Genomic DNA, 26922 nt, shown 5'->3' on the forward strand with positions numbered 1-26922 from the left:
CGCACGGAGCGAGATAGCAGCGCCCCGGTGTGGCCCCGCAGCCGCTCCGGCCACCTAAGCCGTGGTCCGTTTACTTTTTTGGCCGATAGTACATAGGGCACCACAGCAAACCTTTTTTTCCTTTTTCAGTTTTTTCTTGTTTCTTAGCTGGGCTTTTTACCCATTTTAAAAGCTTTTCGCTGGTTAGTGATATAAATACACAGGATAACTAGCCTTCTCGAGCCTATTTATTTGTTGTGAAAAACTTTGTTGCATATTGTGTGGACATGACTTAGTAATGGCAGACCTAAGAGCTGAGTGAGCCATCCTGTGTTTAACAAGTTTGGAATGACAAGAAGAAAATTCAAGCAGTGGCGTCTTTGCCCTAAGCGAATATTGCCAACAGACGTGCTCCTCCTGGAACGTTCAGCACAGATCTAAAAAGTGTAATTTGTTGTTTTGGATAAGCTCAAGCGTGAAACCTAGACCCCCACCACATTCCCTAAAATCTTTAAAATATCCGTAGCTTGCTTGGTGTAGTTGTCGCGAGAACAAAACACCAGGTAGTCATCTACGTATCTAAAGGCATGCACAGCCAATTCCTTGAGATTGTTTTGTAGCTTTCTATTAACGCGACTTAGATAAATATCACTCAGAACTGGCGCAACTTTTGAACCAATGCAAGCTCCCAATTTTTGTACATACATAGAACTACCCCATTTTACAAAGGTATTCTCTAGATAAAACAACAAAAGTTATAAAAATGATTCCACAGGCATCCCACAGTCCTGAGCAAACCAGAACTCGTCATTGTAGAGTATCGTTGCTTCTTTAACACTACACATAAATAATATAAAGAATAAGTGGGGAGTCAGCGTTTGTCGTTCTTTCGGTACGCACTGTAAGTGATGTTTGCAATACCGAGCAGCCCGTACCCAAACCCTGCTTCGGAAAAGTACACGCTCAACTACGGCTACACTCTTAAACAAATGTACACCTTTTGGGTCGTATCTTGCCACACAACAACAATCGTCATCTGTCTTGCTTGAGTTTCCTTTCGTGAAAACGTTCTCAACTTTCCTGTCGAGAATGCTCTGTCATGCTGATAACGCGCATGCCGTTCGTGGGAGGTATCGGCCTTGCAGCGTTAAAGGAAAGAAATGCGGACAAGACAGATGACGATTATTGTTGTGTGACAAGACACGACCCAAAGGGTTATATTTTGTTTACAATTGTAGATACTTTCCTCACTCCCTGATCGGCCTCACAAAAGAGGACGCATCGGAGTAGCCTTCTAGTTTTTTGGTCGTCAGAAACAAATCTTTCCCCGATTCCATGTCATTCATTATTAAAAACAAGAAAAACAATTACCAACTATCTCCCTTTGTTTCCACACTTCTAACTGGGGCTCTTGGACCAGTTTATAAGGCATCGAAGATGGCTTGCGACAATCCGCTTCCGGAAATTCGAGATAAGAAGGAACACAAAAACTTATGCGTGGCTCCGCTATCGCAAGCACCAGAGACCAGTGGAGCTGGGGGAAGGCCAGTAAAGTAGTGCCAAACCGCACACTTAGTCTAACTTTTGCCCCAGGTCCGCTGGTGTCTGGTGCTTTCGATAGCAGAGCGACGCATAATTTTTTTTCCACTGAGAGAAATAGGACAGTCGAAGCGAGCGCGCGAGTTTTTATCGGAGAGCAATGACGTCACACCACCTGTGTTAAGAAATCAGGACCGTCCTTCAAAACCTGAAAGGCACATCGGCCCCAGGTCCGGACGGTATTAGTAACAAGTCCCTTCGTAACATGGACGAAGACTCCATCCGGTTCCTAGCGGATCGAATCAATCAGGCCTGGGCTTCCGGCAGGGTCCCGCCGGGATGGAAGAACACCACCACGGTTCTCATCCCAAAGCCCAACAAGCCCTCGGGCGTCGAGAACCTCAGACACATATCGCTCACGTCGGGCATGGGTAAGGCGGCGGAACACGCCGTTCAGAACAGAATCTCCAGATTCCTCGAAAACAAGGGACTGTTACCACACACCCTCATCGGATTTAGACCCGGTCTATCAACTAAAGACACCATGATTTTAATCAAGCACCAAATCATTGATGACCCCATTAGAAACGCGAAGGCCATTCTCGGGTTGGATCTCGAGAATGCGTTCGATAATCTCTCTCACCAATACTTTGTGGACACCATTTCGGAACTCAACCTCGGAGCTAGATTCCACGCGTACGTCGAGTCCTTGTTGGATAACTGGACGGCTACGCTCCTGTTTACCGACCTCTGCACGGAGACACTCTCGCTGGGGAGCAGGGGCACCCCCCAAAGCTCGGTTATCTACCTTATGCTTTTCAACCTCGCCATGACGGGACTTGCTGAGGAACTCGGACAGATCAATGTGCTCGAGCACATCATATACGCAGATTACATCACCATGTGGGTCTCCAAAGGAACCCCGGGCATGGTGCAGGACATCTTGCAAGAAGCAGTGAAAACCGTAGAAGAATTTCTAATTCCCACAGGACTCGGATGCTCGCCTACCAAGTCGGAGCTGCTCGTACGCAGACCCACGCAGAAGGGCCGCAGGCCATACTCGTCAGACTTTGATTATAGTCAGGAAATTACCGTACAAACCAATTCGGGACACGCCATCCCGTGCATCGACAAAATCAGTCCTGGGTATGATCTAGACACTAAAGACGTCAATGCCTCTATGGTTCAGAAGCTCATCAAGACCAAGAACGCTATCGGGCTCATCAGAAGAATTGCCAATAGACACAGGGGCCTCAAGGAATAATCTCATCAAACTCATACACGCGTTCGTCACCTGTCACTTCGCATACGTTGCGGCTATGCTGAATTTGTCAAGATCCGATAGAGACAGACTCAATGCGCAAATCAGAAAGGTCACCAAGCAAGCCCTCGGCATACAGACCAGCACCAGCAACAAGAAGCTGTGGCACCTGGGCATGCGCAACAACCTGGAAGAAATTGCCGAAGCCCAGCAGCGCGCCCATCTTGCTAGGCTTTCGATGACGCCTCCTGGGCACACGTTCCAAGGGAAGCTAGGCTTTGCTCAAGGAAACATAGAAAAAGACTTTGCGGACCTCCAACGTGACATCCGCGCCAAGATCACGGTCCGACCTACACCCAGAAACGTACACCCCGAAAACAACAGCGGCAGACGAGAAGCGAGAGGACAATTCCTCCTTAACCAAGCCTTGGCGAACCGCCAACGCTTAGCTTTTGTGGATGCGGCGGCATACGCGGGAAAGAAAGCTTTCGCAGCGGCGGTTGTGGGCGGCCGCGGATCCACAAGACATGTAGCCACGGTAATTTCAAGGAAGCCTGAGCAGGCCGAACAGGTTGCGATCGCCGTTGCGCTCACCGACGGCAATCTTTCTCACATCTACAGCGACTTCATAGGCGCTATCAGAGCTTTTCAAAAAAGCACGGTCTGCGCACAGGCTCTCAGAATTGTCACAAAGTAGGAGGTGAAGAACCACGTCATGTACTGGTGCCCGGCACACTTAAGACCAAAGAACGGCGACGTCCCCAATCTTAACGAGGTGGTACACGAGGCTGAACGCGCGCTTAAAGACCGCGCGGCTTCGCCCGACCACTCGGAGAACAAGGATGCCCCCATTACATACAATGAAATCACTAAACACTACTACCTACAACGTAGAGAGTATAGCACGCCACACCGCACGCTCACCCGAACACAAGCGGTTACACTGAGAATACTACAGACACATACCCCACGCAAAACAGACTACACTACTACATGCCTGAGCTCTACAAGTCTGATTGCACCAATTGCAATACATCCCTTAACGTCTATCATTTACTCTGGCCGAGCTCGCAATCTCACATTAACTCCGAACCCGACAAGCGCAAGTTTGAAGGAGCAATCTGGAGCGAAGACCTCGCTCCACAACTTTGGGCCTTCCAGTAGGTCCACGACGCCGCCAGGAAACTCAACCTCCCGCTTCCGTCGTGGGACACGCCCACTCCATGAGAGCCCCAAAGCTCTCGTGGCCTGCAGGACCTTGAATAAAGTTCATTTCCTTCCTTCCTTCCTTCCCGCCGCGCCGCTCCTTCTCCCCGGCTAGGCTCCATCCACCCTCGTCGTGTTGGTATGTTGCGCAATGCTGTATTTATACTATGCTTTCACTCTCTCTTACCTCTCTCTCCCCCAGCTCGGCGAAGCTGCGAACGTCAAGAGAAACCCAATGAGCTAACAGCTGCCCAGTAAAAACTGTCTAATGTAATGTCATTTGGGGATGTCTCAGCGACAGTGACGCAACACCGTACTACAAACACCACCCGTGGCGTTGTTTCCGATGCTGATCTTGCACGAGCTATCCCCTCAGGTGCAGATCGTGGTGTGCACGGCGCCGGAGGTGCCTGTACGTGACAGTCATGTACAAAGAGCCCTAGTGGCTACTAATGAGGCGATATGGAAAATCAGCCGATAGAAAGGTTTCGAGGTTGTCGAACTAAATAGGGAAGTGAGAAGGTGTGGTGGTTTTGAACGAGACGGGATCCACATCAATTACAGGCTTGGAAGAGAAGTGGGCTGGCGACTTGCTGGTCGCGCTGTTGAATTTTGTTTATTTATTTATTTATTTATATATATATTTATTTATTTATTTACACGCACTGCTGCCTCGGCGAGGCTACTGCAGGAGTGGGCAGGGGGCCCACGGCGCTCAGTAGGCCAGAGTAATTAGTTATGAAGAAGGTCCCGTAGGGGAACCTCATAACAGCATCGCCGTCAATAACAGAAAAAGTAAGAAAACTAGAAAGAGAGCCCGCCATGCAATAGGCTACATCAACATGCAGGGTGGCAGAAGAAAGGAAAAGGGGGCAGAGATTAAGGAGCAGTTAAATAGTGAACAAATAGGGGTGTATGCGGTTACAGAAACGCACCTAAAGAGAGTCGGAAGAGCCGCCAGTGATTGAGAATTATGTTTGGGAAGGGTGCAACAAAACTAAGTGGGAAAGAAAGGGAAGGGGGTCGCGATGCTCGTCCATCAGCAATGGAAAATAGTAAATTCAATATGTCAAGAGCCTCTTTGGTTATTGTTCTGTCGTTGCCAAGGAAAGACGACGACGAAGGAAATCAGGGAAGGAACGAATGCGTTTTCTTCGAGAGCGCCTCTGCTTTTATAGCATTGACGGTTCTACGTCATAGGCATGTGCTGAACTGATAACTGGTACCACATTCTTGCCTTCTTAGTGAACAAAAAGTCATTGTAATTACAACTAGCTCTTCTTCCTGAAGTCTTCTGTAGTGTATCTCCCAGGTGGGTTTCGCACACGGGTGCTTCGTCGCAAGACAACTGGTGATGTCGGGTTGCCTGTAAGGGTAGGTTCCTCCTCTGTTGTGCAGTTAGACGCGGTCTCGCTGCGCTGTGGACACCCTCTCTCTGCAACTGCTGGTGGATCTTGTGGTGGTCTCGGTAACAGGGCCCGGGGGGTCTTCTCGTGGGTGAAGTCCCTTGGCTCTGATGAGATCACCCGAGTAGGATCTCTCCTTGGAGAAAGTTGACTCTGCACAGCGCTTCCACGCTGTGGGGATCTGGAAAAGACCTCTTAAGAAGACAAATCTTGAGAAGAACCACTTGGCTCTTCTAACCATCCTAGACCAATCCTTCCATCATTCTCCTGACCGGTTAGTGCTGTCGCATTATTTGTGGCTTCAGTCAATACACGGGTTTGATTTGGCCGCAGTTGATCAACGTCAGTGAACTGTAGTCGGCCTTGAACCGTAATCGTATACATGACTGGGCTGATAACTTGTTCAACAGTACCTGCTTGCCACGATACAGGCTCACCACGTCTGGTTTTCACGTAGACTTCATCACCCACGGAGAAGGACTCTGTGGATCCTCTTTGATCGTTCCGACGTTCCGTGTCTCGTCTCAAGCGCTCCGCCACGTCGCCTGCAAAACTTGGTTTGAGAAGAGACAGTGCGATTCGCGGCAGGCGCTTGAGAAAAACTTCAGCTGGCGCCCGCAAAGTCATCGAGCGCGGGGTGTTCCTATAGAATAAACGAAATTTGTTCAGGCGGTCTTGTACTGTACTCTTCCCTCCAGCATTTTCATCGCTGAGAACCTGTTTTAGGAGAGCTTCTTTTGTCGTTCGTACGAGTCTTTCTGCGGCTCCATTCGAAGCTGCATGATACGGAGGTGTCTTCTTGTGTTTGATAACCCGGTGCCTGATGAAATCTCCAAATTGGTCCGAAGTGAATTGCGGGCCGCTGTCGGTAACAATTTTTTCGGGGTAGCCGTAGGATGCGAACACTGTGTCCAGTTTTTCCAAGGTTCTAGTGGTTGTCGGCGATGACATGACGAACACTTCAATCCATTTAGAATACGCGTCTACCAGAACAGATTTACACCGTCTTTTACAGCGTAATAAGCGTGAATCCTTTCCCATACTTTTGTTGGATACCTCCATGGTTGCAGAGGCCCTGCCGACTTTGCTGGACGAGTGCTTTGACAAAATTGACACTTGTGAACGGTTTCTTCTACGTCTTTGTCGAGGGAAGGCCACCACACGTATGCGCGTGCGAGCATCTTCATACGCGTCATCCCTGGGTGAGCTTCGTGCAACAACGAGAGCACATGTCGGGTTTTCGGGGTTGTCGAGAGCACATGCAGGGTTTTTGGCACGATCACCCGATTGTTCCAAGTCATGCATCCTTGCTCTGCAGACAGTTCATCTCTGAGTATGAAAAATGGTCGCAGCTCTTCAGTGTATTGCTCTGGCCACCCCAAAAGAACGTAGCTTAAAACGCATTTTAAAACTGGGTCTCGCTTAGGTTCTCGAACAACTTCCTTAGCGGTTAGCGGGGTTGCGTCAAAAACAGCCAAACACTCCGGCTCGTTGTTGTCTGAATCTGTCGAGAGTGGCAGCCGTGACAGTGCATCAGCGACTTCCATCTTCTTGCCGTTCCTGAACTTGAGATCGTGCGGATACGCTGTTAGCGCCAGTGCCCATCTCTGCCTTCGTGCAGCTGCTAAAAATGGCAGCGGTTTATCACGCCCAAGGAGCCCGATAAGCGGCTGGTGGTCGGTGTATAGGCGGAACTTGCGCCCATACAAGTAACGATGAAACCGTCGCAAACCAAACATGAGCGCGAGTGCCTCTTTTTCCCCTCGAGCACAGTTCCGCTTGGTGCTTGTTAAAGTGCGAGACGCGAATGCGATAGGCCGCTCCGTTCCGTCTGGCATTTCGTGGAAAATCACAGCTCCCAAGCTGTAAGCGGAAGAATCGCAGCTAAGTTCGAGTGGCTTTGTGACGTCGTAGAAGGCTAATACTTCACTATTAAAAATCATTTCCTCAGTTGTTTCGAAAGCCTTCTTGCACTGCTGCTTCCATTTCCACTTGTGATCTTTTTGAAGCTCATAAAGAGGGGCCACCACAGTTGCCAAATTCTGCAGAAACTTGCCATAGAAGTTTAGAAGGCCCAAGTAAGCCCTCAGTTCTGTGATGTTGCTGGGCTCTGGGGCATCTCGCACTGCTTTTATCTTTTCAGCGGTGGGATAGATGCCCTCTTTCGAAACCTTGTGGCCTAGGTAGACCACTGAATCACAAAAAAAACTAGCATTTTTCCTCTTTCAGCGTTATGTTGTGATCGCTAAGTCTCTGGAGAACTCTCGTGGTAGTTGTGTAGCAATCTTGTGAACTGTTGCCCGTGATGATGACGTCGTCAATATAGCACCCGACGGTGGGAATTCCTTGTAGAACATTATCCATCATGACCTGAAATATAGCTGGTGCGCTGGCAATTCCAAATGGAAGCCTTTGAAATTCGTACAAGCCTTGATGTGTATTTATCGTGAGCAGTGGCTTAGAATCTTCACTGAGAGGCACTTGCTGGTACGCAGAGGACAAGTCCAGCACACAAAATACCTCACCACCAGCTAGCATCGAGTACAAATCCTCAGGAAGCGGGAGCGGGTAACAATCGGTATTTAGCACTTGATTGATTGTTACTTTGTAGTCACCGCAAATTAGTATTCCGCCACCACGCTTTGGAACCGGTACGATGAGAGTCGCCCACTTGCTGGTGGTAACTGTTCTTAAGATGCCCCGACTTTCCAGTTTCCGAAGTTCTTCGCCGACTGCTTCTTTAGTAGCGAAAGGCATAGACCTGGCTTTGCAAAACACAGGCGTGCGATTTTCTTCCATGGCTATTTTGGCTTCGAAATGACAAACCACTCCCGGTGTTGTGCGGAAAACTTCCGGAAATATTTCGCGCAGAGACTTGACATCAGTGCTTTTTGTGACAGCACTGACGGTTTTCCAGTCAAGTTGCAACCTTTCTAGCCAATCCCGGCCTAGAAGTGCAGGCACAGCCTTACCCTGGTCCTCTACTATATGCAATGGAACTTCGGCCAATGGACAATGGAACGACGGCCTAGCTGTCGTTTCCACTTTCCCTCGAACCACATTTACGTCGGGCGAGCGTTCAGCCTGGCAATGTAGCTCCTTTGTTTGCCTTTCAGCAAGTTCTTTTTCGAGTGCAATCTTGCACGCCTTTTCAAAGGTTAAGTCTTCCGTTGCGAACAAAATCCTTTGAGTCGCTTGGTCACGTAATCCTGCCACTAGTCGATCCCTCCAGGCATCATTCAGAAACTCCTTGAGCTCGCAATTACGCGCCAGATGTTTAAGCTCTGTCATGAAGTCTTTGACGCATTCTCCTTCCAGTTGCGTGCGCTTCTTGAACTTGCAACGCTCGGTTATTACGGAATACTTGGGGCTGAAGTGTTGTTGTAGTAGCCTCTTTATTTCTGAAGTATTGTCAGTAGGACTGTCAGGAACTAAAATTTTGTTCAGCTCCCCGTACACTGTGCTGCCTACTACGTTCAAGAACAACCTCAACTTTGTCTCCGGAACCGCGTTAAGTGCCACAAAGTTTTCAAACCTCTCGAAATACGACTTGATATCTCGCTTCTTGGGTTAAACTCTGGCACGCTTCCTAAACGTTGCGAAGCTATAGGGATTGCCATATTGAAACGCTTGCCTTCTGACGGTGGCCCGGCCGTTCGCCCCGCTGCAACAGCTGCCCCGGTGCTTGGTTCAGAATCGTAGCATAGAGAAAGAAATTTCAACAAGAGCGGACACTCCCATAGAGCCCAACGGCCGAATTGACTGCAGCACACCAAGCGGATGTTATTGACTCCTTCTGGTTTCGGTTCTGGGAGCGCGCGTTTTGAACACCAGTTGGTACACGCCGCGCCGGCTGCGCTGCTCGGCGCGGCATTCATTTTTTTTTCGCTTCTGCTGAACCTCGCGTGGCCTTGGCGTGGAATCGTTTCATTATTAAGTAGAAATGATTGCGATTGACCTTTACAAGACTGCGCCGAATCTGTCATGTGCAATTTCATAAAGAAAACGAAAAACGTCTTCTGAAATGATGAAATGTTTATTTTGCTCTATATAAATGCTCGTTCCGGGCTTCTTCTGCATTCATCCAAAGTTGTGGCACCAGGTAAGCAGCAGTCGTTGCCGTACGATGCTCCACCGGATGCCATCAGCTGAAAGAAAGTAAATTACAAGCATGTATCATTTCGGTACATTGACCTAACAGGAGTATTGCGTGTAGAGGCGAAACGTGCGTAAGTGGTGAATGAGAGGCATTACAGATAAATTCACTTTTACGTACATTTCGCAGCAAAGACTCCTCCCAAACAATGCCATAAAATCTGAACATCAGATTTTCAAGCACCCCTCCTTTCCCGGGCATTATTTCCTGCACTTTAAGTGCACAAATACACGGGTGACTGCTCGTTTCCAAAACAACTTGGGATCAGTCGACACGATGGTACGCCAAGTAAACCAAGGTGGCTACAATACAGGCTCAGCCAGACCATGTTACACGCTCGCAGAATGCCATCTAATCGCACTCAAGTCAGACTGGTGGGTGCAAAGCCTGTTTTCAGTCGCTCAGAATACATAAATGTCATGTTCTTGAGCTCCTCCGTGTTATCTTTTACGCGTCCTGCCGGCGCATGCAACGCTCCCGTGTTATCACTCTCAGCAATCGCTCGTCGCGTTTTCGAGAAGCGTGAGTACCGAAATAAGGTATATGTTGTTGCAGGGCTATAAAATACGTCACAAACTTGTCCCACTAAAATTCAGTACACGCAAAACTAACTCACTATGCCCGGCTTGCTTTTTTGCTAACAGCTTCACAACCCTAGGCGCGGCGAACAAGCCTCAAGATATCCCAAAAAGTTACCAAATAAATTACAATACTTTTTCGGGTCAGAGAATGCGTCACGAACTTCTACCAGTAAGATTCAGTACACGCGAAGCTAACTGCGGCACACAGCCGAGCTGCTTTTCGCTAACTGGGCCACTACGCCGAGCGCGGCCACTGTGCTTAAAAAGTACCCCAAAAAGTAGTAAATTTAGTTACAATAATGTATTGGGTCAGAGAAAGCGCCAAAACTTGTCTCGGTAACATTCAGTACACGCGAAACTGCGTCACACGGCCAAGGTGCTTTTCGTCAGAAAGCCAGGTACGGCGAGCGTGCCCAAAAACTACCGAAATAGGTTATAATTATGCTTGGGCTCATAGAAAGCGTCGCAAACATCTCCCAGTAGGAGTAATTAACTCATATTAACTAGGCTTGGACTGCGGGGCTGTTTTTCGATAACTGCGTCACTATATAGGTTCAGTTTTGTGCAGTAAGCCTAAATGTGCCTGAAGTGCGTCGCAGACTGTCAAACAAAATTCCTCACCTTGCTGTAGTCCAGTAGTGCAGCGGTGCCGTGTCGAAATGCAGATGGAACACAACGGAACGCCGGGAGCCGCAAAAACGGGCTACATCCAAAAGAGACGGGTCGCCGAGCTCGCGAGCTTCACATGCGCAGCCGGCCTCGCTCACTCCTGCGGCTTGTCTGGCGCATGACGTATGCTCGCGCGTCTGGCGTGCCGCTAGCTTGTTGCTAGGCAACGCAACAAAAAGTTGCAAAGTATAAGTTCATTTACACGCAAAACTTTTTCACTTTTAGTGGGAAGGAATAAAATAAATAAAACGTTGTCTGGAAGTTTATTTCACATTCTTCTTTTCTGATGCTCGCGTCAACTAACGGATGGTGTTGGAACTAGGCGTGACGTGTTTCCTGTTGCCAGTTTTTGAAGAGTGTCCCCTCTTGTTGAATTTCTTTCTCTATGATCGTAGCGTCATCCGTCCTCGTTGCCAGTTGTTCTGTCGTGGCCAAGGAAAGACGACGACGCAGGAAACCAGGACAGGAACGAATGTGTTATATTCGAGAGCGCCTCTGCTTTTATAGCATTGACGGTTCTGCGTAATAGGCATATGCTGAACTGATAACTGATACCACAGCTATCAGGTACAATGAGTGGGGAAAAAAATTTGGCTGCGCGTAACGCATTTCTGCACCGGAAATAATTGCACAGAGAAGAACCAAGAGTTAGTGGAATGCATAAATGCTGATCTTAAGGGTTTCGGGAATGATGCCGAAATTATTCTTTTAGGTGACATCAATGCCCACATAAAGGATCTAGATGGCGATACGGACAACAACGGGAAGTCAATGCTAGATGTCAGTGAGCAACATAACCTCGTTATCGCGAATACAGGCCTAAGTGTGAAGAGTAGATCACGTGGGAAGTGGGAAGCCGGCAATCGACCATTGATTACTGCCTGATGACAGAAGGAATTCATTATGAGTTGAGAGAAATGGTCATTTACGAGGAAGGGTATTGCAGCATAGCGAGTGACCGTGAACGCATCATCTTAAAAATGGGATATGTACTCGGGAAAGAGAGCAAGGCGTGCAAAATGGTCAGTCCAAGTTTGAACGCTGAACAAATAACAAATATTATCACAACAGTAGAGGAAGAACTTGGCAAATGGCCAAATAAAGAGTGGGAATATAGTGAGCTTCTAAGTGTAATAACGGCAGAAATACGCAAAAAGAAATAACATGTTCGTTGGAAAGGAAAAAAAAAGAAACGAAAGGCTGGTGGAACAGGGAGATACGAGAAGTGATCGCCGAACGACATTGGATTGGATGGGAGGCAACTTTATTTATGCCTGCAGTTGGGCGCTCGCGCGCCCCGACGAGGGCCTACGTCATCCTCGAAGTCGCTGTTACTCGGCGCGGGTCTCCGTTCGCCGTTGCCGGATCGCTGGGTCCGTGCCTTTCGAGCGCCTCGAGGACCTGCTGGACGGCCCAGAGCTGATCGTCTCGGTCGTAGCTCTTCGCGGCTGCCTCGAGCCGCGGTGGGAGCATTCTTGATTTTGCTTCTTCAGGATATTTAACGCAGTCCCACAAGATGTGCGTGCAGTCTGCGGTCTCCATCCTGCACACTCTGCACATATCTGTCGGATATGTCTCGGGGTACATGCGATTCATCAGTCTCGGGCTCGGTAGCGATCCGGTCTGTAGCTGTCTCAGTACTACCACCTCCGCTCGACTCAGTCTCGGGTGCGGGGCTGGGAGAGTTCTGCGAGCCAGGCGGTAGGCCTTCGTGATTTCATTGTAATCCGTCATGCGGTCCTTGGTTCCGAACCACGTCGGGCGGTCTGTGGCCGGGGCGCGGTTGGTTAGCGCTCGCGCCGCTGCGTGTGTCTCATTATGGTTCTCATTGCGTTCCGACGCGTCGCCCGCGTGCGCCGGGAACCACTTGAGTCGTACTTTTCGTTCTTCTAGTTTGACCGCTCGCAGTACGCGCTCAGCCTCCCTGCAGATATGGGCTTTGGCGAAGTTTCGCACCGCCTGTCTTGAGTCACTCAGCACCGTGTGGCAGTCTGCGTCGGCGATGGCCAGGGCGATGGCTACCTCCTCCGCTTGTTCCGCTCCGGCGCTTCTCACGCTCGCTGCCGTCCTCGTGGCGCCGGTTGACACCTCTATGACGACCGCTGCGAAGGCGTTCCGTTGGTATTCGGCCGCGTCCACGTACCGCGCGTGTTCGTCGTTGGCATGCTGGTCGATGAGAGCCTTGGCCCTCGCCGCTCTTCTTCCCTTGTTGAACTCGGGATTCATGTTCTTCGGTATGGGGTCGATTCTGGTCTGGCGTCGGACCTCTTCGGGGACGGGGAGCTTCATCTCCAGCTCGTTCGAGCGTCTAATTCCCAGATCGTCCAGTATCTTCCTCCCGGCTTTGGTCAAGGACAGCCGCTCCAGTTGAGAGGTCCGTTGCGCTTCGGCTATTTCTTCGAGCGTATTGTGTATCCCGAGTTGTAACAAGCGGGTCGTGCTCGTGGACTCGAACAGACTCAGCGCCGTCTTGTACGCTCTTCTGATGAGCACGTTGATTTTGTTTCGTTCGTGTTGCAGCCATCTGTGGTAGGCTGCAACGTACGCGATGTGGCTGATGACGAAAGATCGGACGAGCCTAATTAGGCTCTCCTCTCTCATGTCAGCCTTTCGGGAAGTGACTCGTTTGAGGAGTCGAATTGCGTTGGCTGCTTTTGCCTTGAGACGGGTGATGGTTTCGCCGTTCCTTCCGTGCTTTTCGATGACCATGCCTAGGATCCTAATTTTGCCGACCTCGGGGATCACGTTGCTGGATTTGGTGACGAATCTTATTTTTTCGTTTTCGCTTTGTCTGGTCTTGCCTCCGCTGTTTTTGGTAGGTGGGAGTATGAGAAGCTCCGATTTGCTCGGCGAACATCTCAGTCTGGTGCCTTCCAGCTGATCTTCTATTGCGTCGACGGCGGCTTGCAGCGCGCCCTCGATGTGGGCGTCGTTGCCACCGGTCACCCATAGCGTGATATCATCCGCGTAGATGGTGTGCCTGACGTCTTCGATGTGCCCGAGCTTTTTGGCCACCCCGCTCATTAGCAGGTTGAACAGCATCGGCGAAATGACCGATCCCTGCGGTGTGCCGGTGCTCCCGAGCTTCTTCTCTTGCGTCTGCAGGTCGCCTGCTCGTAGCTCGACGGTCCTGTCCGCGAGGAAGTCCTCACGACAGAAAGCATCCGGAGAGCACAGGCAGGCAAGCAAGGCGCAGGTGCCGCACGACGAAGCGGCCAGTAAAAGGGAAATATAGCGGGATAAAAAGTCTATGGTTCAAATACTGGTGCAAGCAAAGATAAAAGATGTTAGTGAGCGTTGGTTGTCAGAAACGCGTTAGAAAAACAAGGCCGCCCCTTGAATATTTTGGAACCACATAAAATTATTATGCAAGAAGTCAACAACAATACAACAACATATACTAGATGAAGATGGAAACAAAGTGGAAGGGGAAGCGGCATGAAATTTCATCCGAAAAATAACAACCGAATCTTTCCAAGGCAACGACGAGGTTGTACTTGAAGATAAAAGGAGGTATAAAAAGAACCAGATGGAAAAGGAGCTGCTGATGACAAATTTCAAGTGGAAGAAAGCCAAAGAGAAAATTTCTAACCGCACAGCCACAGGGTTAGACGAGGTTCCCGTTAAGCTGTGTAATGAACTAGGACGAAAAAGTAAGGAAGCTCTGGGGAATGGAGTGGAAAAAACTTTAAAAGATAGAATACTGGACAGAACGTAGAATGAAATTAATTCGTAAAGGTAAAGGGAGAAAGATGGAATTCACTCGTATAGACCGTCGACCATTACATAGGTAATATACAGGTTAGCAGTGCAGGCAATCAAATTAAAGCTGCAAGCAGGGCAGAGAATAGCGGCATTTTGGGAGAAATTCAGAATTGCTTCAGAATATTTGAAGTAGTAGCTTAGCGCGAATAAAACCACGGAAACAAGAAAGACGGACAAGGACAAGTGCTACTCAACTGTTTAATGGAAGGAAGGATAGTACGTATATATATCCTCTTGTCACACATGCGCCTACCAAGCAGAAGAGAAGGCGGTACATGCGCATCAAAGGTGGTTGCGCAAGAAGTTCAATTCGGCATCTAGTGATGTGATAGAAGGCTCACTTACACATCGATCTGAAGAGCGAGCCTGAAGAGCTTACACAGGCCTGAAGAGCGAGCCTCGAAAAGACGTTGCCACTCCTGCCAAGAGTAGTAGTCGCAGAAAATCGAGCGTCACACGCGCTAACATGAGCCACCAAATGTGCGCCCTTATCCTCTTTTTTCTTTAGTTTTTGCGCATGCCGAATTACTAGATACTAGATGCTGAATTTAACTTCTTACGCAACCGCCTTTGATGTGCATGTACCGGCTTCTCTTCTGCTTGGTACGCACATGCAGGACAAGAGTGTATATATATATATATATATATATATATATATATATATATATATATATATATATATATATATATACGTACTATCCTTCCTTCCATTAAACAGTTGTGAGTAGCGCTTGTCCTTGTACGTCTTTCTTGTTTCCGTGGTTTTATTCGCGCTAAGCTACTGCTTCAAATATGGACGACCAACTAGCCCAGCAGTCAACTCTTCTAGGCTTCAAAATAGGTAGGCGTTTGGTTGATAACTTATTTGTTCTTACTCAGGGTATTGAAATATCAAGAGTAGAAAGCAGACCGTTATATGTGTGATGTTATTGGGGCCGGATCACTCCAGAAAAAGGGAGAAGCAGCACGCGAAAGCAAAAACACACATCAGACTTGTATTGACGAACACGACACAGATAACGGCACACACACGTGACAATGTCCCAAAATGCCTCATAGGCGACATGCACGATATCTATGGATCGGTGGATTATGATTAGCCTACAGTTCCGGCGGAAGCGTGTGTCGCCGTGTCCGAGACCTCGTTGAACCGATGCCGGCCAGTGGGGTCGGACAACAGTGTCGGCCGGCGGGTCGGACAGCTGGGTCGCACGGCCGGGACGGTCGGCTGGGTCGGACAGCCGGGTTGGACGGCCCGGTCGGACCGCCTCGCGGGGCTCAGGTAGCCGGCCGCAGTCACCAGGTCGCGTCCACAGCTGGCGGGGTAGCCCTGTGGCCGCTCACCAGAACGCTCGAGCGCCCCGGTTCCGGACCGCCAGCTCTCCTGGACCAGTGCCCAGCGGAAGAGCGGGGCGAGGTAACCTCCCAGCGGGCGACAGTGTTGCTTCAGGTGTGGCGTATTGGCACGGTCGGCGATAGCTCCTATGGGCCAGACGCCCAGCGAGGAAGCTGTTTTTCGTCGACCGCCGAACCTCGCGCACTGCTCACGCCACGGGCCACGGGCCACACTCTCGCGCCACGCTTTTTTTTTTTTTCGAGGCGCCACTGCCGACGCTCCCAAGTCGGCGTCGATGATGATGATGACTCTCTTGCGGGTATTTGCCAAGATTCGTCCTCTTCGCCTCCGCACGGCGCACTCTCTTTGTATGTTTATGTTTCGCACTCCCGCATACCACATATTATAACAATATGTAACCTTTATAGACATTTCAGGAGCGTATGTCAACGTAAATCGCAGAATTTTGTGGGATATTTTGGAAGGGGAAGGCTTAGCTGATCATTGTCTACACCTTTTGAGAGAGATTTACCTAGACAATACCGTTTGCATTGAATGAGAAGGGATGAGGAGCGTTGATATCAACAAGCGACTGAGGCAGGGGTGCCCTTTATCCCCACTGCTGTTCATGATTTACATGGTGAGGATACAGAGGGCGCTAAAGGAAGCAATATCGTGTTTAATCTCACATGCAAACAGGCGGGTACAGTAGAAGACCAGCAGCTTGCAGGTTTATTTTATGCGGACGCCATTGTGCTGCTAGCTAACAACCAAAGCGTTTTGCAGCGTCTGGCTAATATCGGTGGACAGGAAGGCGAGAATTTAGGTTTGAAATGTAGCGTTAGAAAATCAGGTGTTATGGTATTCAATGAAAACAGTGAACAGACAGTGGCAATACAGGGCCAGGAAATACCTCGGGTAAAAGAATATAAATCTTCGTATATGGATAAACGAAGACAATAGATATATGGAAACGCAGGAAGAACAAGAACAGTAAAAGGGAAGACAAATGCTGCCATAATGAAGCACAGAGCTTTATGGGGGTACAATAGGTACGAGGTGCTCCGGGGTATGTGGAAGTTGCAATGGTTCCAGGACTTACTTTTCGAAATGCGGTTGTTTGCTTGAAATCAGGGGTACAATCAGGACTCGATGGCACCCAAAGGTCAGTGGGACGCCTTGCATAGGGCGCTCACAGGAAGACTACAAATGAAGCTGTGTAGCGTGCTATGGGCTGGACAAGCTTCGAAGTGAGGGAACCTCACAGTAAAATTGATTATGAAGAGCGACTGAGGAATATGGCAGAAAGTAAAAGGGCTGGGAGAGTGTTCAGATATTTTCAAAGGAAAGACATTGATTCGCATAGGAAGAGAAGAACTAGGAAGCTTACCAGCAAGTCTGTGGCCTGTAGGATGGGCAGCGCAGCAACAAAGAACGTCAAGCGGAAAGTCACAGAGGCTGAAGTAATCTTATGGATGGCGGCAATGTAAAAGAAACCTGCCATGAGTAACTACTTAAAAGGAAAAACAAAAACAAATCAGGAAACAAATAAATTATGATAACTCAAAGCGAACCTCATTAATTTTCGAAGCCAGATCAGGATGCCTTAGAACACGCACCTATAAAGGGAGATATAAGGAGGAAGAAGAAGCATGTGTTTGCTACGGTAAAGCTAGGTAAACGATGGAGCATCTTTTATTAGATTGCGAAGATATCTGCCCACCGGTCGATTTACGCACCACGGGACTCCTTAAAGCCCTTGTGTTCAGCGAAAGCGGGGTGAAAGCAAACATGTCCACAGTAGAGATTAGTAACAGACGATTGGAAGATTGGTAGAAAAGTAAGGAAACAACAAAAAACGGAGACATACAAAAACAAAGTTCACAATAGGGGGTCAGAAAATTTTGTTATGGGAATTCATCGTGTGTTTTTTTTTTCTTTTTTTTTTCTTTTGTAACCTAGATAGGACATTTGGCCGTATAGTAGCAAGAGCTTGGTGGCGCTACCCATCACCGGTTACAAAGGGGACGCTCGTAACATCCATCCATCCATCCATCCATCCATCCATCCGTCCGTCCGTCCATCCATCCGTCTATCCATCCGTCCGTCTGTCCGTCCGTCCGTCCGTCCGTCCGTCCGTCCGTCCGTCCGTCCGTCCGTCCGCCAGCCCGCCCGCCCGTCCGTCCGTCCGTCCGCCCGTCCGTCCGTCCGTCCGTCCGTCCGTCCGTCCGTCCGTCCGCCAGCCCGCCCGCCCGCCCGCCCGCCCGCCCGCCCGCCCGCCCGCCCGTCCGTCCGTCCGTCCGTCCGTCCGTCCGTCCGTCCGTCCGTCCGTCCGTCCGTCCGTCCGTCCGTCCGTCCGTCCGTCCGTCCGTCCGTCCGTCCGTCCGTCCGTTCGTTCGTTCGTTCGTTCGTTCGTTCGTTCGTTCGTTCGTTCGTTCGTTCGTTCGTTCGTTCGTTCGTTCGTTCGTTCGTTCGTTCGTTCGTTCGTTCGTTCGTTCGTTCGTTCGTTCGTTCGTTCGTTCGTTCGTTCGTTCGTTCGTTCGTTCGTTCGTTCGTTCGTTCGTTCGTTCGTTCGTTCGTTCGTTCGTTCGTTCGTTCGTTCGTTCGTTCGTTCGTTCGTTCGTTCGTTCGTTCGTTCGTTCGTTCGTTCGTTCGTTCGTTCGTTCGTTCGTTCGTTCGTTCGTTCGTTCGTTCGTTCGTTCGTTCGTTCGTTCGTTCGTTCGTTCGTTCGTTCGTTCGTTCGTTCGTTCGTTCGTTCGTTCGTTCGTTCGTTCGTTCGTTCGTTCGTTCGTTCGTTCGTTCGTTCGTTCGTTCGTTCGTTCGTTCGTTCGTTCGTTCGTTCGTTCGTTCGTTCGTTCGTTCGTTCGTTCGTTCGTTCGTTCGTTCGTTCGTTCGTTCGTTCGTTCGTTCGTTCGTTCGTTCGTTCGTTCGTTCGTTCGTTCGTTCGTTCGTTCGTTCGTTCGTTCGTTCGTTCGTTCGTTCGTTCGTTCGTTCGTTCGTTCGTTCGTTCGTTCGTTCGTTCGTTCGTTCGTTCGTTCGTTCGTTCGTTCGTTCGTTCGTTCGTTCGTTCGTTCGTTCGTTCGTTCGTTCGTTCGTTCGTTCGTTCGTTCGTTCGTTCGTTCGTTCGTTCGTTCGTTCGTTCGTTCGTTCGTTCGTTCGTTCGTTCGTTCGTTCGTTCGTTCGTTCGTTCGTTCGTTCGTTCGTTCGTTCGTTCGTTCGTTCGTTCGTTCGTTCGTTCGTTCGTTCGTTCGTTCGTTCGTTCGTTCGTTCGTTCGTTCGTTCGTTCGTTCGTTCGTTCGTTCGTTCGTTCGTTCGTTCGTTCGTTCGTTCGTTCGTTCGTTCGTTCGTTCGTTCGTTCGTTCGTTCGTTCGTTCGTTCGTTCGTTCGTTCGTTCGTTCGTTCGTTCGTTCGTTCGTTCGTTCGTTCGTTCGTTCGTTCGTTCGTTCGTTCGTTCGTTCGTTCGTTCGTTCGTTCGTTCGTTCGTTCGTTCGTTCGTTCGTTCGTTCGTTCGTTCGTTCGTTCGTTCGTTCGTTCGTTCGTTCGTTCGTTCGTTCGTTCGTTCGTTCGTTCGTTCGTTCGTTCGTTCGTTCGTTCGTTCGTTCGTTCGTTCGTTCGTTCGTTCGTTCGTTCGTTCGTTCGTTCGTTCGTTCGTTCGTTCGTTCGTTCGTTCGTTCGTTCGTTCGTTCGTTCGTTCGTTCGTTCGTTCGTTCGTTCGTTCGTTCGTTCGTTCGTTCGTTCGTTCGTTCGTTCGTTCGTTCGTTCGTTCGTTCGTTCGTTCGTTCGTTCGTTCGTTCGTTCGTTCGTTCGTTCGTTCGTTCGTTCGTTCGTTCGTTCGTTCGTTCGTTCGTTCGTTCGTTCGTTCGTTCGTTCGTTCGTTCGTTCGTTCGTTCGTTCGTTCGTTCGTTCGTTCGTTCGTTCGTTCGTTCGTTCGTTCGTTCGTTCGTTCGTTCGTTCGTTCGTTCGTTCGTTCGTTCGTTCGTTCGTTCGTTCGTTCGTTCGTTCGTTCGTTCGTTCGTTCGTTCGTTCGTTCGTTCGTTCGTTCGTTCGTTCGTTCGTTCGTTCGTTCGTTCGTTCGTTCGTTCGTTCGTTCGTTCGTTCGTTCGTTCGTTCGTTCGTTCGTTCGTTCGTTCGTTCGTTCGTTCGTTCGTTCGTTCGTTCGTTCGTTCGTTCGTTCGTTCGTTCGTTCGTTCGTTCGTTCGTTCGTTCGTTCGTTCGTTCGTTCGTTCGTTCGTTCGTTCGTTCGTTCGTTCGTTCGTTCGTTCGTTCGTTCGTTCGTTCGTTCGTTCGTTCGTTCGTTCGTTCGTTCGTTCGTTCGTTCGTTCGTTCGTTCGTTCGTTCGTTCGTTCGTTCGTTCGTTCGTTCGTTCGTTCGTTCGTTCGTTCGTTCGTTCGTTCGTTCGTTCGTTCGTTCGTTCGTTCGTTCGTTCGTTCGTTCGTTCGTTCGTTCGTTCGTTCGTTCGTTCGTTCGTTCGTTCGTTCGTTCGTTCGTTCGTTCGTTCGTTCGTTCGTTCGTTCGTTCGTTCGTTCGTTCGTTCGTTCGTTCGTTCGTTCGTTCGTTCGTTCGTTCGTTCGTTCGTTCGTTCGTTCGTTCGTTCGTTCGTTCGTTCGTTCGTTCGTTCGTTCGTTCGTTCGTTCGTTCGTTCGTTCGTTCGTTCGTTCGTTCGTTCGTTCGTTCGTTCGTTCGTTCGTTCGTTCGTTCGTTCGTTCGTTCGTTCGTTCGTTCGTTCGTTCGTTCGTTCGTTCGTTCGTTCGTTCGTTCGTTCGTTCGTTCGTTCGTTCGTTCGTTCGTTCGTTCGTTCGTTCGTTCGTTCGTTCGTTCGTTCGTTCGTTCGTTCGTTCGTTCGTTCGTTCGTTCGTTCGTTCGTTCGTTCGTTCGTTCGTTCGTTCGTTCGCTCGCTCGCTCGCTCGCTCGCTCGCTCGCTCGCTCGCTCGTTCGCTCGTTCGCTCGTTCGTTCGTTCGTCTTCTGCAATATGGACACACAGACACTACACTTGAACGTCAGAGGGCTTCGTAACCTCAACGACATCACACAACTCATGCATAAATTTAATTCGAAGGTGCTGTGTTTCCGAGAAGCACGCCTAAAGTCTACACTGTCCAACTCTTTGTATGATATGCCATTTTCCGCAAAGACCGCGACAACGCTTTCACCTCATCCGGCGGTGTAGCTATAGCTGTAAATAAGTCTGTTATTTACTGAAATAACTGTGCATACTACAAAAAAATTAATGAAAAGTGTCAACACAATTAGAGACTATTTGAGAGGTGACTACGCATCAATTAACACCGAACGTGCACTCTTCATTGAAAACTGCATGCCTGCCTTCTTCGAGAGAACACTTGATCGAAATTAGACTTCATTTAAGAATACAGCCGCGTGGGCCTAGTTGATAAGTACGTTCCATTAGGCCTAATTGTGAAAAACTCCCGATCACCGTGAAACGACTTTCGAATAAAAACAAACGCTTCTTTCGCCTTGCAGAACGTGTTAACACTTCGGTACGTTGGTGCGCATACAGCGATGTTCTCCGAACTTATTGATTAGCTATCAAAGAAGCCAAACATGTCTTTCCGAATAACATTGCCCTCACTTCCTTCCACAAATCCATCTAAATTCTGGATAAATGTCAAACCCAAAGAACGATATATCATTCAGCTTTCTGATAGCGCTGGGAATACTAGGACAAGTGATCAATGCTGGACTGCCTAAAACGTCACTTTTGCGAAATCACTTTCTGATTGTTCTTTTGATGTGGCCCCAGAAGTGCTTAAGTGTGACGTTTTCCCCATGAACCCCATTGTCATCGATTTCACGGGTATTGTGAAGCTAATGCAGAGCCTGAAGTTATCGTCTAGTTGCGGTGTTGACAAGGTTAATTCCAAGTTTTTGAAGAATACTGCTGTTTGTTCCAGCTTATACTGAGCGCACCTTTTGACCCAGTCTGTTGAACACTCCGCAATGAAATGCCGAGTGATTAGAAGGTAGTGAGGGGTTTCCACTCTTCAAACAAGGTAATCCGAATTCTCCTTTTAATTACAGGCTGTCAGGATTGGGGGCTCAATCCCGTCGCTCGTAATCAGTTGTCAAGATTGGAGTCCGGCATAAATTCAAAGGTAGCTGGCCCATGCCGTCTTCCAACTTATCCACGCTGAGGACGTTGATGAAGGGAAGGACTGCTTCTCATCGAGAACGAGGAATAAGGGTTTATTTACAGTATTTACATGCAGTTCATCAGTCTCGCATGACTGCGAGAGAAAGTACGTCAGTCTAACACGACTGCTTGAGAGAGTACATCAGTCTAAGATGACTGCTTGAGAGAGAGTGTCTCAGTCTAACATGACTGCTTAAGAAAGTGTATCGAGCATCCGCACAACAGCCGTTTATAAACACTCAGTCATCCCCCGATTCCAAGGTGGCGGAAACGTTCGTCCAGTCATCGTAAACACGCCGCCTCTCCGCGGGACGGTTTACACACACACACGCACACAAACACACAGGTTCACGGTCCGAAACCGACATAACACGGATTTCGTAGAACACGGAGTGGACCCTCGCAGTGCGCCCCGGTAGCCATTGTCTTGCGTCTTGGTCGGCGCGTGGGAAGGGTCCTCCGACGGCGTTCCCGCGGCAACTCCCCCACTCATAGCAGATCAGGTCCGCGTTGGTGGGTTCGGTAACAACAGTTGGCCCGCCGAACTCATTCAGTCACAATGGCGATTTAGTGACGCCGTGGCTAGAGGTTTGCGGCGGCAATCTAGGGAACGTTGACGCCCGTTGTCGCAACTGGCTGGCAACACTTGCACTTCAGCTGGGCCGTTCTTGACAAGGCCTATTTCATTACCAAGCATTCCCTGCAAATTTCCAGAGCACATTATATACTCTAATCTCGTTTATTTTCTTGAAGGCAACTCGTTTTTGAGTTCTTGTCAGCACGGTTTTCGAAAGAATTTTTCTTGTGCGACTCAACGCTTGTCTTTCTCTAATATCTTAGCGTCGTCTTTAGATAGTGGGTTGCTAACCGACTGTATTTTCTAGACTTTGCTAAGGCTTTCCATAAGGTGTCACATCAATTACTCTTCCTTAAAGTTAGTTGCATGAATATTGACCCTAATCTTTTCCAATGGATTGAATGTTTCTTGACTAACCGCTCTCGGTTTGTATCGGCTAACGAGTCATTGTCATCACCATGTGCCGTAACATCTGGTGTTCCCCAAGGTTCTGTTTGGGTCCTTTACTTTTTCTAATGAATGACCTTCCGATTGGATTTAACTCCTCCCTTAAGCTTTTTGCTGGTGACTGTGGTCTTTTTCATGCAATAAATGTCCCTAACGATAGTTGCGCCCTTCAGTGTGATCTTGACAACGTATTTAGTTGGTGCGAGCGATGGTGTGTAGTTCTTAACCCGTCTAAATGTAAAGCTATGTCCTTCTCATGCCAATCTAATCCGTCCAAAACGTTCGATTACAAGATTAACAGAGTTTGACTACAGAGTGTCCTAGAATATAAATATCTTGGTGTTCACCGCAAGATCGTCAAACCATGCAACCCGCTCACTCTGGCGGCAAAGAGAATCAAGGAAACTGGCACGGTCATCATTGCCTTCGACGGCTTTCGAGTCCCGAACTATGTCAGACACGACAATGCCCTGATCAAGTGTTCTCTTTACCGCAAGCAGATCGCCATGTGCCATGTGTGCGGCAGACTCGGCCATCGTGCGGACGTATGCCCCTCGCCCGACGACGCAATTTACAAAGGCTGTGGAATAGCTAACCCTAACGCAGATCATGTGTGCACCTCAATCAAGTGTGCGCTCTGCGAGGGAAATCACGCCACGGCAAGCAAGGAATGCACGAACCGCTTCCAACGTCGTCCGAAGAAGACGAGTGGAAAGAAAATCGCAGCAAACGCAAGCAAAAGCACCACGAGATCAGGACCAGTCGCCCTGAGTCAGCACGACTTCCCGCCGCTCAAGAACGCCGAGTGTTGCGCCAGCAACGACAACGTGGCCGCCAACGCAGATGCTCGCTTGTCCGGCGAGCCGGGCTGCTCGCGATCGAGGAACCACGGTCGCCTGTCGCCACGATCGCGAGGATGCTCCAGGAACCCGAGCCAGAGATCCTCGTCAAGGATACGATTCGCCCCCAGCCCACGAGTTGGCGGTGATGACCGGTTGACGTGGGCCCAACGAGTTCAGCAGCAGCACCAGCAGGCCGCCAGCCAGGTGAGTCCGATGGCACGGCCAGAGCAGGCAGAAATAGCAAATACGATTAAAAGACTAGAACACGAAAACAAAGAGTTAAGGCAAACAAACAATCACACAACTCGTCGAGGAAATCAGACAACTCAAAACGCCACCACCCTCCGACTCTAATCAAACCGAAGCCACATCAGAACCCATGGTAGTAGAAGTACCGGTCGCGGAATCCAGGCGCAATCCGCATAAGAGAAAAGCCGTGACAAACACACATCCATCGAGCACGGACAGCGACATTAAGGAAATCAAGGAACTACTCGGCGGGCTTGCAACTACCGTCGCGTCACTGAAGGAAGGGCAAGACGAACTTGCGACGACTGTAGGGACACTCAAGGAAGGTTACGACAGGATAACGCTACGAATCAACCACATGATGGAGACGATCAACATCCATGGGGCAAGGCTCAACGCGCTAGAAATGGCAGACCACCCGTCTGTGACGCCAAAGTCTACTATCACCAAGCTATCTCGGGCGTTGTCGCTCGATAGACAAAGCAACAACGTGGCCTCACAAAGGCCACCCGGCGCCAACAACAAAGATGGCTGTGCAAACTGAAACGTTTCGCCTTTGGCAATGGAATTGTAGGGGCTACGTCCGCAAAAAGGCGCCCCTGCAACAATACATTGGAGCCAAAAAAGACAAACCCCAAGTCATTCTCCTACAAGAGACAAATACCGCTACACCCTCGCTATCCGGCTATGACGTGACCGCAACGACACCGCAACACAAATGTAGAGGTATCGCCACGTTGGTCAGCAACAAGCTAGCCCACACGACACACAAAATTAATCACGACCGCAGCAATTGCGAATTCATTCTCACGGAAGTCTTCCCTAGAGCCAAGAACGCCAAGAGCATATTCATCCGAAACGTTTACAGCAGCCCCAAGCACAGAGCACAAAAATTTAGGCAAATACTCCAGCTCGCCCGCAACCGCGCCAGCGACAACCCCATGATCGTGGCCGGGGACTTCAACGCCCCTAACACGGCCTGGGGATACGTCGCCAGCAGAGCCAAGGGCAAGGACTTATTAAACGACGCCGATGAACTTGACCTACCGCTCATTACGAACGCCGAATACCCCACAAGAACGGGTAACTCGGTCAACCGCGACACAACGCCATATCTCACTTTCGTCCGCAACGTTCCAAACTATCAGTGGAACAACCTCTTCGAGGATCTGGGCAGCGATCATCACATTGTTGAGACAACGATTGACACCCCATCCAGAGAACCCAGAAAAATGACTTACGTCGACTGTGACAAGTTCCGCGAGTTCAGACACGAACGCCGAACAGGTAAAGAATCAAAAGATCAATGGACGTCGCAACTAAAGGCCGACATTAAGGCAGCCACGAAGGAAATAGAGACAGACCTCCCTGTTGAAAGTATGAACAGCCGACTGGCTCACATGCTAGAAGCCAAACAATCGCCCACCAGGAGATGGAAAGAACAAAGACACAATCGACGGCTGAGGAAAAGAATTTCTTCCCTCAACCGGCTGATTGCAGAATATTGCACGCAACTATCTAACCAGCAATGGAACGAGGTGTGCGACGCCGCGGATGGCCGCATCAACAGCGGGACGACGTGGCACCTGCTCAAACACCTTTTAGACAGAACCAGAACCAAAGCGGACCAGGGTCGCACGCTGAACAGGGTCATGCACGAGGAATTCAAGATTACCACGGAAAATGAGCTCATTGGCCGTCTCGTCGACAAGCACCTCCCGCTGGCCAAAAATGCTGGAGGCACGACCGCCGAAGCATATCGCGGCAAAGACAATCCAGAGCTAGATCGGGACTTCTCAACCGAAGAGATACACACGGCACTTCATAACGTAAACAGCAAGTCAGCGCCGGGGTAGGACGGCGTAACTAACAAGGCACTTAGAAACCTCGACGAAACCTCAATCGAAACCCTCACAGAGGAAATTAACAAAATCTGGAGGAACGGAGCACTACCCGAAGACTGGAAAACGGCCCTCATCGTGCTCATCCCAAAGCCTGGCAAGGCGCCCAACATCAATAATCTCAGACCTATCTCGCTGACGTCTTGCGTCGGCAAGGTAGCCGAGAACGCGGTCCTAAACAGGCTCTCTAAACATTTGAAGAAAAAGATATCTACCCCGCAGCAATGATCGGCTTTAGACCCGGGCTATCCACCCAAGACGCCATGAAGCTCCTCAAGCATGAGATCATTGACGCAGACACAAGAGACGCTATAGTAATCCTAGGGCTAGACCTCGAAAAGGCATTCGATAATTTATCACATGACTACATACTCGACACGATATCCAACCTCGACCTCGGCACGAGGCTCCACCCTTATACAATATCGTTCCTGAGCGACAGAACGGCCACCCTCCGTCTAGGGGAAATCAAGTCCCAGAAATACAAACTCGGCGGCAAGTGCACCCCGCAAGGTTCTGTCATCTCTCCGACGCTTTTTAACCTTGCGCTTGCCGGCCTAGGCAAGAAACTGGATCAAATCGAGAACGTCAAATACACGATATACGCAGATAACGTAACGCTCGGGGTCCCCGGAGGTAGCCTGGGATCAATTGAAAGCGCTCTGCAGCAAGCGATCGACGCAATCGAGGAATACCTCGCTCCCACCGACCTGCGATGTTCGCCTGCGAAGTCGGAGCTCCTCGTCTAAAAACCATCGAGAAGTGGTCCCAAGCCAAAGAACGAAATCAAACACACACACTCCATTACTCCCAGAACAAAAGATGGAGGAACCATTCCACACGTAAGCAAAATCAG

General features: G+C 49.5%; 1 protein-coding gene and 1 long non-coding RNA gene across 2 annotated transcripts in view; one reads left to right on the top strand and one right to left on the bottom strand.

The window, feature by feature from the left end:
- Positions 1 to 26922, top strand: part of LOC126545625 (solute carrier family 15 member 1) — an 809365-nt gene that overhangs the window by 613624 nt on the left and 168819 nt on the right. The gene's annotated exons all lie outside the window — the stretch shown is intronic.
- LOC126546090 (uncharacterized) lies at positions 9409 to 12120 on the bottom strand. The gene is made up of 2 exons (XR_007602511.3): positions 10750 to 12120; positions 9409 to 9539 (listed from the first exon to the last, which is right to left on the bottom strand). It is a non-coding gene; the product is annotated as an uncharacterized lncRNA (long non-coding RNA).

Source organism: Dermacentor andersoni, chromosome 1, assembly GCF_023375885.2.
Source record: "Dermacentor andersoni chromosome 1, qqDerAnde1_hic_scaffold, whole genome shotgun sequence".
NCBI lineage: Eukaryota > Metazoa > Arthropoda > Arachnida > Ixodida > Ixodidae > Dermacentor > Dermacentor andersoni.